The following is a 15,735-nucleotide window of genomic DNA, read 5'->3' on the forward strand; positions in this document are numbered from 1 at the left end:
AAAAGGATTTCAAATGATTCCAAAATGATTCTAAAATATTTCTATAATGATTCTTTAAAAGATCTAAAGTTATTCTGAAATTATTTTGGAATGATTCTAAAATAATTTTTAAAGGATTCTAGAATGATTCTCAGCTAACTGTAAAGTAATTTTGAAGTACATCCAGAAATGATCCTAATACATTTTTAGAAGGATCCTGAAGGTAAATTCAGAATCAACTTCGAGATGGTTCTCACATAATTTCGAAGTAATGCAATTACGACATTAAAATCACTTCAAAATCTGAAGTGATTTTTAGGTCATTTCAAATAATTTTTATATTATTCTAAATTATTTTATAATAATTTTTAAAGGTTGCTCAATAGGCGCTAAAATGATTCCCAAATAATATTAATTAGGGATGTTACGGATGCGAATATTTGAGCTCTAATGCGGATGTTAATTTTTATGCAGATGTTTCGCGTTTACGAATGCGGATATGAATATTAGTAACGTCTCTAATTTTAATATGCTTCTAAAATGAAATGATTCAAAAATGATTTCGGAATGATACTGAATGATTTTATGATTTCATTATAATTCTAAAATGTTTCTCAGTTGATTCTAAAATGGTTCTATTTCTTCAAATGATTCCAATATTTTTCTAAAATGATTTAAGAGATTGCCGACGTCGTTGGATTTCATTTGGGCACAGTTTATCCGATCAAAAAGTTTCTACAGGATGACCTTGAGCAGCGAAAGCCGGAAAGATGACATCCTCCGTTTGCACGTACAGATTGCTTGCAACTCGGGACGTTCTATAAGCTCGAAAAAGGAGAACACCTGAGCAATATCACAAAAGATTAAAATGTCTATACAGAACAAAAAAAAAACCGGTGTTAGTGCTCGTCTTCTCTCAGACTTAGTATTCTCTCATCTTCTTCATCGACCTTTTCTTGAACCATCTGTCAGGTTAATATGATATATAACGTGCTCTAATAAAAAAATATAGAAATTTCAGACCCCAGTTTTCAAGTCTGGAGAGATATTTTGTGGAGGACCATGAGTCCTTTGTATCAAATGATCTGATTTCAGATTTCAGTCAGAGCGAGTCATATTATGATTTTAATTGCATCAAAAGCCTAAAATAATATGCAAAATGCAAATATACAATGTTACTTTTCTCACAATACCACAATACGAGCGAGGCAGGAAAAAGTGATTCTACTGCATGACAACGCTCGTCCACGAATTGCCAAATAAGTTAAAACTTACATAGAAACGCTAAAATGAGAAGTCTTACCTAACCTATCACATTCCCCGAATATTATGCCGTCCGATTACTTGTTCCGTTTAATGGCACATGGTCTGACTGATCAAGTGTTCTGCTCATATGGATAGCTTCAAAACACAAACACTTTTAACGTAGCGGTGCTCTGCCAGAAAGATCATAAAAAGTTATAATTAGCGATAGGCAATTTTTAAAAGAGACCTTTTTTAAATAAAGTCGCATTTCAAGGTGAAAAGTTAGTTGCACACCCAATAATATCGAAAAGAGTCGTCATAGATTTGTGTCACAGTGACAATATTTTCTCAAGCTAAGAAAATCGAAACAGAGTAAAAACCTTGAGCAACGATAAAATTCATAATTTAAATGTTGGTCCTAAAGTAACAGCTTCAATTGCTACGAAAAAGAGAGTACATAAATCACGACTCGTTTTTATAGTTTTGAAGATTCTGTCTATTCCTCATGATGTGAGTCTCTGGTCATTCGACAACTCTGAGATGTAACATGATATCATTTACGTGTTTACTAAATTCTGTAATTAAATTCACCATGCTTCAAGACAACCATTTCGCCCAATGAAATAAATAAAACTTTTAGAGAATTCAATTTCTAAATTAATTAATATTTCATGTCCCTTTAGCCGAAAAGCAATAATCCAACCAACTGCTGTTTATAATTTCATACCCAAGGCCGGATTTACGATTGTGGGGGCCCGGGGCCCAGTTATAGTGGGGGTCCCAAATTAAAACAAAACTGTTTTTCATCGTACGAGTTAAAAGCATTTATTTGCTATTGAAAAATTACCAAAAATTTGTTAGAATTTTTTCTTAAGCTCTATTTAGAGTTCCAAGCGAAGTGAAAATCTCATACAACATGTTCATTTTTTCACGCTCGTGAAAAATGCAACCTGCAAAAAATTTCACTTCGCTTGGAACTGTAAACAAATTCGATCCAGCGAAATCGATGGTTGTGGATCTCATCTTCTTCACTTGGGTTTATTTCTTTCACGCATGCAAGCGCTAGTGAAAAAAGGAGCAGCAAGCGAAAACTTGCGTGCGTTTCTATTCTGTCAGTTGCAGCCAATTTTCACTTCGCTCGGAATGTAAACTCGTGAGTTTCACTCCACTTAAACTGTAAACTGCAGGGTGGTGAAATACCTGCGTGTTCCACAAACGGGTTTTCGCGACAGATTTCGCAAGCGAAAATTTACGCTTTTTCACTTGTCAAATTTTTCACTTCGCTTGGAACTGTAAACTATGCTTTACGAGTTTTTTTGCAGAAAACTTATTAATTAAATAATCAACATTCATCTTCTTCAGTATACTCGTACTCGAAACTTAATAATGCTAAGTTTGACTGCCTTTCATTCTTCACAGTCGCACGCAACCTATTTTTAATAAGTTTCGTCTTCAAGTTTTTTTCTTGATACCTGAAAAAAAACTACCGCAATTTGAAAAAAAATGCGAAACACAGGCAAAAATTTGCACACAATTTGAGAAAGACGGCGCAAATATAAGACGACTCTGACAATAATAGAAACTAGGAAAAAACTACACACATCTGCAGGTCAATAAAATATGCACACGAGCTCAGAAAATCTGCATTTTGAAAAGCACATCTGGTATCCCTGATTCGGACAAGTAAGCAAAAGCAATGCATTAAAAAAACTTGTGGATTATTTTCTTTCTTTGCTTTACCTCCCATGCGCGCTAAAGCTCTAGAGTTAAAGTTTGGCCGACTGTCACTGAAAAGTTCCAATCAAACAGTCAACAGTTTTTTCATCATAGTTTTAACATTGCTGATGTTCGATTGGAACGAGTTTTGACAGTTCGATTGGCGCTTTTAGTGACAGTCGGCTAAACTTTAACTCTAGGCGTTTAATGCGCGCTGGTTCGATTCAAATGGTGTGTTAATGTGTGTCATTCCAAGAGAATCCAAGGTGAACTCTTATGGATGTAGTTGTGATTGTGGTCTGTTCAAATTTTCTTCCTGTAAATCGAACTTTTGATTAAATCTCATTTTTAAAAAGAAAAATCTTTTTGTCGATTTGTGGGGGCCCTAAAAATGTGGGGGCCCGGGCCCCCTGGGCCCCCCCATAAATCCGGCTCTGTTCATACCCATTAAATGCTCTTCAATAAACCTACGTTTCGATCGTTTCATTTAATCGTTTTAATGAGTTTCTGCTCGTTGTCAGTGGAAAATAAATATTTTTCCACAAATAATTCATTTTCAAAGCTGGCAGAGCATATATTATATCAGAAAAAAACGAACAATCATAAAATATAAATAGAATAATGTAAAAGATAATAATATAGCTTCCTTTTATATAATAATTATGATTATTAGTGACTTCAGATGTTATTCATAAAAATGTTAATAAACTTGTTAATTGCAGCTTATTCAAAAGATAGAGAAAATGAGGTTCTTGACGTCAGGTGAAAACATTTTTTTAACAAACGTTCCAAAATATGTATTCGATTGGAGCTTATTTGGTACGTTGAGAAATTTGAGCTGAGGCAAGTCGACTTATTTACTCATAACTTATAAAAGAAATCATTCGATCGAAAATATATATTTTTGATGCTAATCACAGACATTTTCGACAAAATCACATTATTTACAAGCGATAAAAACTTCCAAACACCAATTCTTTGGGACGTAGTATGTGTGACCCGGCCGATCGATTTTCATATTTTTCAATTGTTTTTAAGAACTCCTTTTTTTTAAGCAATGTTTAAATATTCTTCATCAATGAGGCGTGATGCAATGACGAATTCCCGGTCGGTTGCGAAGCTATTTTTTTTTATTCGTTGGCTCACGCCGAATCAGCACATTTTATCCAGTGCAAGTACCTTTTTATTCACACGTCAGCCAAGCTTGTGCTCGCAGCTGGAGTTTCTACTTGCAGGTTACAGGTTTATGGAAGTGTGATCACTATTCTGTTCCACTGCTGGCTGGTTGGTCAGCCAGCAGACGGACGGAACATAGCAATGAAAACCTTCGGCGTGTACTTTTTCGCCAATTCTTCTTTTCAATTGCGCGCGATTGGAGCTGTGAAAAGTTCTAACGCTTCCGAGAAGGTGTTCAGGGCCGCACTGCTGGGATTGGGATCAGCTCGATAGTTGTGCAACAGTCCAGTATTTTTCATTCTCGTTGGAAGACGAAGCTCGTTGACCGCAGAACTCGAATATCTGCCAATTACAGCTATTTTTGTGCCACACTGGGATTGCGCTGCGGTCAGCCTATTGTATCAAACTGATGATAAACCCGACACCTTGGGCTAACTATATAATTGTGCTCGTGTGTTTGTGATGAGGTTAAACCTGGCTCACAACGCTGCCGACTAATGCAATTTATTCATTACTTAAATACTTGGAAGAACCAGCAGTACGTATCGGCTTCAGGCTGGTTGTACTTCACAGTGGTTGAAAATGGTGAGACATAGACTCATTGCGGCAAGTATTCAACTACATGGTTTGTCGTCGGTAGACTAAAAGTCGTGACGAAGCCGCCTTGAATGGCGACGTCAGCGGGAATGCGATCTCACACTACTTTGTATGTTTGCTGATTGCTTCAACCTAGTAGGTTGAACCTACTCAATACCAGATAGTAGCGTAACTTGGACAAAGCACAGACAGGAATGATAGTTCAATGTTAGCTTTGCAGACGGTTGCTACACACCGCTACCGGAAGGAGTTGACCACGAATATCCTCATACAGTGCAACACAACGGTCTTTAATCGCTTCTCGATAGCCAGCAGCCGAAAAATATTTTCGCATCGCGAGATAGAGAAGAGATCATACATACGGAAATATCCGGACACGTCACGCGGTAACAAGCAGTAGGCAGTCAAGGAAAGTTTATTTTTAGTATCAATAATAAATGGTCGAAGCAGAAAAAAGACATGGCCAGAACCTGATGACAGAGGCGTGTACATGGGATGTATCAACAGTCATAAATAAGAAGTTTGTTGTCACTCTACAGTGAGTGATGAGAGTGAATGATCAGGTTTTAAAACTCATGTTATAAAACTACATCATATAAAAATAGTGTATCTCGCTATTTATTTGTTGTTTTCTAACAACATACAAACAGACACCAAGTCTTGAAAATCACAGATAGTCGGTCATGTCCGCGAAAAAACGCGAGTCATTGTTACTATTAAAAAACAAAATAAAAAAAATCTTTCAATTAGTCATTACACAACTTCATTTATATTTTGCCTGACGTCTCTGTGCGTAATGCACAGGTTGCGTATATGGACGAGTCGCCCCTGCAATATAACTAGAATAAAGCCAAGCGATTTAACCCTCTAGTGCCCAATGCCGCCATTTGGCGGGCTTCAGTCGAAGTTCTAAAAAGCTTCAATAAATACTTAAAAAGTGTTTATAATGATTCATAGTGATTTTACTGAAGCCCGTCTAGAAATTAACTTGGGCACTAGAGGGTTAAACTCTTAGAAAACGATGGCGAGTTCTGCATCAAAAAAGCCCGGTCGCATCATTTGACGAGAGGATTTATTACATGTCAAAATGTAGTTACAATTGTGTCTCCGGTCGTCAGGTGTATTCCATTGTAGAATGTTGAATTGAAACAGGAATGGTATCCAGAGACCGGAAATCGATCCGACACCATTTCAAATTCATCAAATATGTTTGTGTAATTCTGGACCCGGCATGATGCAATCAGCTTCAATTACCATTTTGAATTGCAAGGTATCAACATCGGGTTCCTGAAATTTAGTACCCAGTATGAGTATGACGCCAGACGTCACTTTGAATTGAACAAAAACAGCGTGGAATGGTCAAAAACTATGCAATTTGAATATTTCTGGATTTATGATAATACCCAGAGGTCGAAGATCGACTCCAGATACCATTTTAAAACCTAAAATGGCGACTTACAATTTCTGGAAATTGGTATTTCCGTTTTTTGCATTCTGAGATGTTTTATATATAGCATATTATAATACATTTGAAATTTGTTTGAAATGATAATTGAATTATGAGACAAGAGATGTGGCGTAATATTAACAATATTCATATTTGAACATATTCGACCAAGAAGACAAGAGGATTCTTTTTGATCTCAAAATGCACTAGGCAAGGAAAAATTGCTTGCATTCTGGAGCTCTGTAAGTAGTCAAGATGGTCAACTCTTAACGTTTGCAGTAAAAAAATCACAGGAGGGTTGTGTGCAAAGCCACGACCGCAAGGATGAAGTAGAATACTTTTACAAGAAAGATAACCTGGCTGCTTGCATGTCAGTCATTTTTTCTAGTACATAAACGTTGACTAATCAGATCAATCGAATTTTGCGCTTCAACAAGGATTGACCATTTTTAATAATATAGTAAGTTGCTTGTCATGATTGGGGCGTAACAATTTTGAAATTTTTGTTATGCGAAAAATTAATTTTTATACAGATAATTAAAATTTTTCGGATGCCGTGCTGATGGAAAACATAATTTAGTACGTTCTGAGACACGGAGATAAAGTTAAATTTATAACTTTTACAAATTTAAAGATGTAAAATAACTCAAGAGAAAATATTAACTCTTCAATCATCCGGTTTTTAATATCATCCTGAAAAGGACAATTTGTTGTTCGATTCAATATCGGATAAGACACCGATCACATCTTGGCGTTATCACGGACAGTGCGAATAAAGTATTTCTTGTGATAAAATAAACAGTGGAAATCTGATTTAACACTCAAAACTAGACGGCTCATGTGTTGTCAAAATGAGTCAATTTTTCATTGAATGCATTTACTAGTGCCCGCTATCGCACAGTGCCTCACTGCATCAGCTGCTATGGATGCTGATACCCGCTGCAACTGCTACGCTATCCGTAACCATGCCACAGTTGTGGCTGTATATCGCTGGTATCCACTGCACTGCACTACTATGAGCGGCTTCGGTTGAAACAGGCTCTTATATAGGCCAAATAGTATAGTTTAAATTGCAAGGTATATGATTCTGTCGACCGTGCTTGGGAAGCAGTCATGTAACGACCAAAAGGTCGAATTTTTCGTTTTTGCAAAGCTTAACTATTTTCAATAGTTCAATAGTTTGGATAATAAAATTACAATTATCTTCAATTGGGAAGAATCTTAGAAGATTTTCCAATCTATTGCTGCAAGAACGAAGGGAATCCATCGAATGCTAACCGATTTATTCGCATTTGAAATTGGACATAATTTTCACTTTTTTCGGTTTTAGATATTAATTTCACATCGCTATGTAGCCGAACTTCCTGAGAGAAGTATTCTACTTCAAAAAGCATTTTGCGGTTCAAAATCGGTTGCTGATTACAACTTTTGAGCTGCCATAACATTGGGGGAATTAAGATACACGGACAACATGCACTGTGGAAGCTATTTCACATTCAGTAAATTCGACGGGTGCGACAGATTGCTTGCTTGCGTTGACAAAAATTATTAACTTTCAATGACTTGTTTATTTGCCTTGAAAAAGGCATTTCGATTTCCAGAATTGGATTTCCTGATGGCAATCTTCATGTTGCCTCAACAGTGGGGGAATAATGGCAGTCTGGCGACACACGCTGAGAAGAACCGCGCTGCTCCTGAAACGTGATGACCATCCACAGGGCAAGTGGTTTGTTGAATTTGAAGGCAACCACAGGCGCAACCCGCTGCTATGGTCTGTTACTGCTGAGTGCCGATATCTGCTGTTACTGCTGTCAACGTTGTGGACGGTCCATCCAGTTCACCTTCCGACTAATGAATATAGCTAGTTTTCCCAGAAACACTCTTTTATAGCCGAAGGGTGCTACGTAATAGGCCACGCCTTTCAGTTCAGGTTTACCATTTCTTTATGTTCTTTAGACGAATTATTCCACAATTCGCATTTGATTTTTGTATCCAGCGAACAAACACCGATGGTGCTCTCACACACGCAACGGTTTTAACTCGTATCTTATTGCGGTTTGTAACATCAAGCGATTTCGTTTGCTCGCTGTTGCGTGTTGCATCATGTTGCAACTTGGCAGCTGAGAGACGACGAAATTCTGTTTATGCTGATTGATTGAATCGACTTCATATTAGCTCTGCATAGTCGAACTAACTGTCTTTATGAATGCGGACTAACAGGGCAGTTTGTTATTCAAAGTTGGTTATGCTGATCGCAGCCTTTGCGCTGCCCCTACAGTGGGGGGTTTACTAAATAAAGAAAAAGTAAAAATTAGACAACTACAACAGAATTTGATTGCGTCCCGCACAGAATGTCTGCTTGTGTTGATGTCAGAAAATTATTAACCTTCAATTATTTGTTTATTTGCCTTGAAAAAAGCATTTTGCGGTACAAAATCGAATACTGATTACAACTTTTGAGCTGCCCTAACATTGGGGGAATCAAGATACACGGACAACATGCACTGTGGAAGATATTTTATATTCAGTAAATTGGACGGGTGCGACAGATTTAAATTGCTAGGATGCAACACAGAATGCTTGCTTGCGTTGACAAAAATTATTAACCTTCAATGACTTGTTTATTTGCCTTGAAAAAGGCATTTTGATTTCCAAAATTGGATTTCCTGATGGCAATCATCATGCTGCCCCAACACGGGGGGAATAATGGCTGTCTGGCGACACACGCTGAGAAAAACCGCGCTGCTCCTGAGACGTGGTGACCAACCACAGGGCTAGTGCTGCTGCTAAGGAAGGACGACTGCTGTTGTCGCTGTCTAGAACTATTGTGAGCGGCTCCGGCTGAAACAGGCTCTTATATAGGCCAAATAGCATGTTTTCAATTGCAAGGTATATGATCCTGTCGACCGTGCTTGGGAAGCAAGCATATAACGACCAATCAGAGGTCGAATTTTTCGTTTTGACAAGGCATAACTATTTTCAATAGTACAATAGTGTGAATAATAAAATTACAATTATCTTATTTTGGGAAGAATCTTAGAAGATTTTCCAATCTATTGCTGCAAGAACGAAGGAAATCCATCGAATACTAACCGATTTATTAGCATTTGAAATTGGACATATTTTTCACTTTTTTCGGTTTTAGATTTTCATTTCACATCCCTATGTAGCCGAACTTCCTGAGAGAAGTATTCTACTTCAAAAAATGGACAAAAATTGCATGGGTTCGTGGGTTTACCTTCACACTCACTGACGAAACTACCCATGCAGCATCAATTATAGTAACTTATTTTTTTAAGAAAAAAATCTATCCAAAGGAGATTTTTCAAGTGCATCTTATCATTCAATCATCGAAAGTGGGTATCAAGCATTTTTTCACGGTATTTAGTTGGTGAGAGTATGGTATGGTATCAAACCCACTTTCATCGATTGAATGTCAAAATTTACCTCAAAAATCTTTTTTTTTAAGGATAGATAATTTTTTAAGAAAATAAATTGACGATAGACAAACCAAAACAAATTTTTTCCTCATGGTTTAACCCCAAGGAATCCTGCAAAAAAAAATAAAAAGGATCAGGTTCCATGGAAAATTGAATCACTAGACACGTGTTTTGGATTGAACATGAGAAAAACCGATTTTTTTTTTTTCAAAAAAGTTATCAAGGCCAGTTGAAAAAATCGTTTTCTATAGCTGCTTCCGAAGAAAAGTTTGTTCGTTACATCTTTTCCTCTCATATGAAGAGTGAGCTCTCAGGATTCCAGACTTGATGCAATTTTGGGACGTCCAAATGGACATACATGTCAAGAGGCGCCTCGGAGCTGCAGGCCTCTGAATAAGATGGTCGAATCAATTTTCTCGGCAAATTACGACGTGGTAGTGGTGATGGACAACGAAACCTGTCCCGCCCTGGATGACAACGACTGGAAGGGCACTTCGTATTTTATTTCCCACACGAAGGAAGTGAGCAAGTGTGATATTTATAGTACGAAGTGAAAGCAAAGCCTTGGTGCTACATTCCGATTCAGAACTCAATCTGCTGTTTATTATACACAGACTTCGTAGCTAACTGTTTCAGTGTACATGACAATGGCGGGGCTAGCGCTACGATCGTACTGACACTAACAGTCTCTCCCGAGTCGAGACTCGAACCTACGACAATTAGCTTTTCAGGCCAGCATCGTATCTCAAGACCAGCTGGAAAGGAGTACGAAGTGCCTACTGGAAATTGCGTTGTTCATCAAGAAACACCATAAGGCCTTAGATGCGGTGTTTTAGCCGGATCTGGCACTACTCGAAGCGATTGTTGAAGGAGATGGAGCGGCTGAATATCGATGTGGTACCCAGGTTGGCGAACCCACCCACCGTCCCCAAGTTGCGTCCCATCGAGGATTTCTGGGCAAATCTGAAACGTAAGATTTACTCCAACAATTTTGTCGCCAAAACTGGGAAGAAATTGATAAATAAAACGAAGAAAGAACTCAAAAACCACATGTTTTCGTTCGCCATGGCAAGAAAATATGCATAGAAAATTTATCAAACTCAATTATCTGTCATAGTTATTTGTTTGTCACCATCCGAAAAAAGTTCTTTTTTTGTAAGACAAACGTTATGTCACTCCTTATCACCTATTTGACAGAGATATTTACAATTTCATCTGGATGACTCCTCGATCTGTCCAAATCGCATGAATTATCCTACATCCCAGAGTATAGACGCCACATCCTTCCTAGCCCGTTTTTTTTACGGTTGAACAGCTTTAAGTATAGCTGAGAATCAGTGTTGCAAATTGTCATCAAGGCTCATTTTTCATTTTTTGTCGAAAACTCAGTAGTCGACAAAAACGCGATTGAAAGTTTTTCGAAATAATAATCATTGTGGGTCATTCCATCTTAAATGTGCAAAAAAAGGAGTACACATGTGTCGGCAACCTTTTTTTTCTGTGTGGACTCATCACTGCGACCAGAGCTTAGATCTATTGTGATATTGCCCAGGTGTTTTCTGTACTCCGCACTTCATATTATTATCAATAACACTATTGAAGTAAGTGATACGCTTATCATCCATATCAGTGCTTGTGTGTAATTACCTTTCCGTTTCAAGCTTACTGCTCTACTATACCGAGCCTCTGTCCATCGTAACAATATCGCCTAGTTACAATTCCCTGGAGAGAACTTTCATATGTTACTCACACCAGTTTTATTATAATAGGGATGTTTGTTAGGAGGATAGTCAACAGGGGTATTGTAGAATCCAGATTGAAGGAAGGGTACGTGGTGGGGAGCCTGAGAATAAATCCATGCTTAAAGTCCTTTGACAACCAAATGGCCTGATTCTACTAAGATTCGAACCCACGACCACCCGCTTACCAAACCGGACTCTGTAACCTTGCGGCTACGGAGCTCCCCCGGCGACCTTTTTAGATTTGGCTCCATATTTTGCTATGCAAAATCCCGATTAGAGCGCCCCTCGCTTCGTGTGACCTTCCTTTTTGAATAAAAAGGATACCTTTCGTCGAAAAGCTTTATTTTCTTTTCACTATGGCTACAAACAATTATTTTTGGAAAAAAATTTTCGACGAATCTAAACATAAGAAATAGTCCACACGTAGACAACTAATGTCCACACCCTTCTCATGGGTGGTGGGAGGGGGTAATAACAATGTCCACGTGGACACAAAATAGTTTCCAAAAAATGAATAATACCAAAAACATCCATTGGCCAATAATAGAAACTATACAGATATAAATAAGATAAATTTGAAATCATTTTGTTCGTGACCTTTTCGTATTTGGAAAGGTTTGTTCAACTTATACTAACTCTCTCGTTACTACTTAGAGGCACTTTCAACTTAGCTGTTAGCTAATGTAAATTTGAAATAAATTTATGGTTGACCATTTTAGGCTGAATTTGAATTAGTTTCTTTTTGGTTTCTTCCTCTCGTTAGAATTACTTAAATAATTTGAATCAAATTTAAGATCTTTTTACTATGGATTCCAGGAGAATTCTAAAGCATTTTAAGTTAATTTTTAGTTTTTTTTTTCAAGGAATTTTTTTTATATATTGTTTTCGTAAGCTTTTAGAGTGCTCCTAATTATTTTGCTTGGGGGTTTGTAGGACCGCTTCATTTGAATAGAATTTTTTCTATTCTTTTGAACGTTTTTGGTTATTTTCAACAAATCTTGAAACAATAGATTTTTAACAAAACTTGAAATAATAGGTTCAACAAAACTTGAGAAAATAGAAATCTATTTTTCGTTCAGTTGAATTCGGAGTTATACTGGTTCTTGAGTAAAAGTTTGAAATGCGTTTGATATGTATGAATATTTTGGAAATGACAGTTGGCTTCATTTGTGATATGTAAATTTTCTGGCTTTTCGTTTGTATTTCAAAAGTAGTTTCCTTTTTTGAACTAATATTAGAACTTTCTTCTGGTTTAGACTAGGTTCGCGCCGTTACGAGGAATTTTTATAACTTCTTTTCAGTTTTAATTTCTTCTTACTTTCGATACGTTTTTAGATTTTTAGTTTTTTTTTTCTTAATATGTTTTAGTCACTTAACATTAACAAACTCAAGATTATTTTCTTTTCAACTATTTCTGGATTTTAGGGATGTTTGTTAGCATAATCTTTTGTATGCTTTCTTTCTACCTTTTTGGCGTAAATTTTAGATTAATTTTGAGTAGTAGCTTGCGACCTTTTCCGGACGCCCAATTAACGAAAAATTTCTACAACGTTCGAGATCATTTTGGTTTTTAGCTACTTGTTATTTCGAAACCAATTACTTTTCTGATCTTTTGGTGTGTTTCTCAGCTCTTTTAGGCTCAATTTTGATAGGATTCTCTGGTCTAGGTGGTTTTGAGCTGAATCTGAATTTATTATTGTTATTTTTTGCTGACATTTTCTATGTCCAATCACTGTGGTATATCCACAGAACCGAACGATTTAGATTTTTTTTGTAAGAAAATGTCCTCGTAGACCAAAGAATAGGAGGAAGTTTTTTCAATGTCACGGTTGATTTTTGTCTCGTAGAATGTGGACGGCCCCTATTATCATTTTTACAGCGACTAAATTGATTTTAAATTTACTGTATCGATTTCCTGAGAAGACTTTGCACCAAAAACACCACTTTGCACCCGGAGCAGCGGTTCTCAACCTTTTTTGTCCGCGTACCCCTTGGCGATTATTTTCATATCGATTGTACCCCGTGGCTTGGAATGTTCTCGCAGAGTGGGAGAAAATAGTGGTAGATCATGTTGTGGTTGTCTAGTTCAGCTTTCAAATTGAACTAGGGTTTGTTTGATTGCTACAATAATGTTTTAAGAGCAAGATTGAACGATAAATGAAGTATTACAAGAAAAAAATGCTTTGTCCGCCATTACTGATATTTCTTTCGCGTAGGGGGTACGGGAAGGCTTTCGGTTACCCCCAGGGGTACGCGTACCCCAGGTTGAGAACCGCTGACCCGGAGGAATCATGAGCGAAAATCGAGTTACAGCATTTTTATGAAATTAAGTCAAATTTTGTCTGGTTTTATGCATATTTTTTGGTTTTATGCAGTTTTATTATTACTCTAAACATGTTAGTTCGATATGAACTTTAGAAATCGATTTGAAGAAAATCAAGCAAGGAATTGAAAAAAATATTAATTTTAAGCGGCAGTTTTGCCAGATATATTACATATGCACTTGAGATTATATTGCGTTTTTTATTCAATGAGTATACTTTCATCTCAAATATGAAAATTTTATCGTATTCCTGAGAAAACCTTATATGAAAAACACTTATCACTCAGAGGTAGTATGAGCAAAACTGTTGCTATAGCATTTTAAGAAAATAAAGTCAAATACTCTGATTTTCTTATAAGTTACATTCCTTAAAATATCTGTTTTGATTCTTGACTTTCTGAATGATGCAATTTGAAAAAATCTGACTTAGTAGCTTTTCACTTTCGGGTTCTAGGTTCTAGGTTCAGCATAATTTTTCAAAAACACAAACTATTTTTGAAATATCTCGAAATGATTTTTCTTATAAATCGAATCATAAGAAAAGTATTTGGATTTTTTAGGGTAATTGAAGATTTACGTACATTGCTTAAAAACGTAGCTTCAGCAAAAATTATAAACGAAAACCTGCGCCAAAACAGACAGGTGCTCTAACACCTCCGCATTCTATGGACTATGATGTACACTTTGTCCTGCACTTTGCCACGTCCAACCAGTGCAAATAAATGTGTGTGCGTATATTGTTTCACGATTGGAATTATTGGATGTAAGTTATAAAAATTTATTTATGCCATGGCCATATAAAGGAGGTTCAAAACATTTTCAATAAAAATGTTACATGCAAACAAAGGAATTTTCAAGCTCCTATTTGTTGACAGCAGGATGGTACATCTCATCAGAGGAGGGCAATAATACTACCTCAAAAATATATTTCGCACTGCATTCAGGCGAGGAGAAATGTAAACGAGAAGAACTGTGGAATTTTTGCCTTGCGTACCTACACTACGCCAAAATCTACTAAATCAACCTATTCTCACCTATTGTTTTTAAAATTATTTCCTTTTCTATATTTTTTGCCAATACGCGTGGTGTTTCGGATTCCGTACACAACACCGCACACTGACGGTATTTTTATACACCAACTTTTCTCTCCATCCTTGCAGCCGAATATAATGCCCAACACACATTGAAGCCGTTCTATATGCACGGTAAGTGCGCATACACACGCACATGCAACCACGGCACTTCTCGATCTTCTTCTTCGGTCAACAACGGACAGTAGAACAAAAAGCACACTCTACTTCGGATTTCTTTTTTAACCAGATTCTTGCTTTTGCTCCGCAATACTACACCTATCGACGGATGCGGTTCTTCGGCACGATGAACTTGGGTTACTCAATGGGTGCGAAAGAAAGGGAGCAACATTTCTTCACACTCTGGCATTTTTGGTTTTAACTCACGAGAAAAAATAAGATGTAATTCAAAAAAAAAATATGGCTCCCATCTGAATAAAGGAATATTTGACATGATTCGAGATTTCACTCAGCCAGTGCAAAAACAAGCAACAGACCACTAGAACAAATTTTCAGCTGAACTGTTTTCGAGAACCGCACCAATTAGGCAAGATTCTTGCAATCGGTGGAACACGCGAAAAAACACCACGGCTGCACTTGAACGTATGCTAGTACTTTTTGAGAGTAGAAAAAATATTTCTGCTACACTGTACTTCCTGTAGTTCGATTCACTTTGCTATGATACACGCAAAAACTCACGAATAAACACGACCGACATTACTAATAGAAAAACGAAACATCTCGATTGAAGTCTCAAACTGCTCTGAACTTTGAAGTAAATTGAACTGCAATTGAACGCGCGGACGAGATGACGGTTCCGTCGGGGAAAACAGAATGAAAACCCAATAGCCAATTAGCTATCCTGCTTGCACCTGCAGCAATTCACGCATTTAGAAGAGTTGCCAGTCATGTTATGTGCGACTATTGCGATGATTTCGAAGACAACATTGTGACAGCAGAGTCTATGCGTATATAGGGTATATAGAGTCGCGCGAAGAGA

General features: G+C 37.1%; 1 protein-coding gene across 1 annotated transcript in view; it reads right to left on the reverse strand.

The window, feature by feature from the left end:
* LOC129719076 (E3 ubiquitin-protein ligase Ubr3) overlaps nt 1-15,556 on the reverse strand; it is a 101,623-nt gene extending 86,067 nt beyond the window's left edge. Inside the window, exon 1 of the mRNA XM_055670465.1 lies at nt 14,700-15,556. The gene's annotated coding sequence lies outside the window, so the exon portion shown is untranslated. The remainder of the gene's footprint in view (nt 1-14,699) is intronic.
* Between the last annotated feature and the right edge of the window lie 179 nt (nt 15,557-15,735).

The sequence above is a fragment of the Wyeomyia smithii genome, chromosome 1, assembly GCF_029784165.1.
Source record: "Wyeomyia smithii strain HCP4-BCI-WySm-NY-G18 chromosome 1, ASM2978416v1, whole genome shotgun sequence".
NCBI classification, from domain to species: domain Eukaryota; kingdom Metazoa; phylum Arthropoda; class Insecta; order Diptera; family Culicidae; genus Wyeomyia; species Wyeomyia smithii.